This window comes from Pseudophryne corroboree, chromosome 8, assembly GCF_028390025.1.
Source record: "Pseudophryne corroboree isolate aPseCor3 chromosome 8, aPseCor3.hap2, whole genome shotgun sequence".
Lineage (NCBI taxonomy): Eukaryota > Metazoa > Chordata > Amphibia > Anura > Myobatrachidae > Pseudophryne > Pseudophryne corroboree.
Window position 1 is genome coordinate 36,316,786 of NC_086451.1, and position 1,506 is coordinate 36,318,291.

Sequence of the window (1,506 nt, forward strand, 5' to 3'; positions counted from 1 at the left end):
TTTCCCACCATCGATAGTTCAGTGCTACAGAATTTTTTTTGTCCCCCTCAAAATGTCAGGGCACATAGCTTAGCCCGCCCCCTGACATCCATAAAGCCACGCCCCTGGGCTCTAATTGGCCCGCAGTTCATTTTACAGTAATGCAGGGGGTGACCATCGACGGGTAAAACCATCAGTGGTTCCCTTACAGATGGTTTTACATGGCCATCCCTAATACTGTTTACCATCGATGGGAGAGAACCAGATGGTTCCCCGCCATCAACGATAAAGAACTGAAATTTTTAATCATTATCAAGGATAGCTCCTCACCCTGAAGCACCCATGAAGCTCCGCCCCACTGAATGGTAAAGAAGGGGTGACCATCGGCAAGTAAGACCATTCCATTGTAGATTGTTTCTCACCATTGAGGTTAATAATCAAAGGTATCATTGATTAACCCACGATGGGCATCCGACAGATTCTTAAATAGAGATGCCATCGGCGAGCTGTCTATGTACGGTATCATGAGATATTTATTACCAGTTATTTATATAGCGCACACATATTCCGCAGCGCTTTACAAAGAATATTTTGCCCATTCACATCAGTCCCTGTACAAGTGGAGCTTACAATCTATATTGCCTATCACATGTACACAGACACATTCACACTAGGGTTAATTTTTTTATTGGGAGCCAATTAATCTACCAGTATATTTTTGGATTGTGGGAGGAAACCGGAGTACCCGGAGGAAACCCACGCAAGCACAGGGAGAATATACAAACTCCACACAGTTACAACCAGTAGCGGATCTTGCCACAGGCAAGCAGGACTTTTGCCCGGGGCGCCGCCTTCCGGAGGGCGCCGCACCATGGCAAGATCCGCTACTGCTGTGCTGCCCACTGCCCGCTGTGAAGGGAACTAGACTCTACGCGTCTAGTTTCCCTTCGTGGAGAGGACCTTTACTGTGCGGTGCGCGATGACCTCATCGCGCACCGCACAGCATTTCAGCGGCGCTACTCTACTGTACAGGGGGCGTAACTGACCACGCCCCCTGTATGAAGCCACACCCCTATTTCCCGCCCGGGGCGCTAAAAGGGCAGGAACCGGCCCTGGTTACAACCATGGTGGGAATCTAGCCCATGACCTCAGTGCTGTGAGGCAGTAATGCTAACCATTACACCTGTATAACCATCGATGGCACATAAACAATCCATGGTGAACCATCGATGGTTTGCACCATTCCATGACCACCACTGGCACTGCAGGTGCGGGCCGGGCTCTGTGCCAATAAAAAATGGGGCGCGGGGCTTAGTGGGCCGCCAGGGTCGGGGCAAAACTGCGTAGGTATGGGGGGGGGAGGGGGGGAACCGGCCTATGTGGTTCCACTCAGCCATCGATGGATCACACCCTCAACGGTAAAACAATCGATTACAGGTAGCTAGCAATCGATGGTTAACGGCATCGATGATCGATGACCATCTGTGTTGAAGAGCTCTGTGTTTATGCAGACGGAGAAACCGCGCG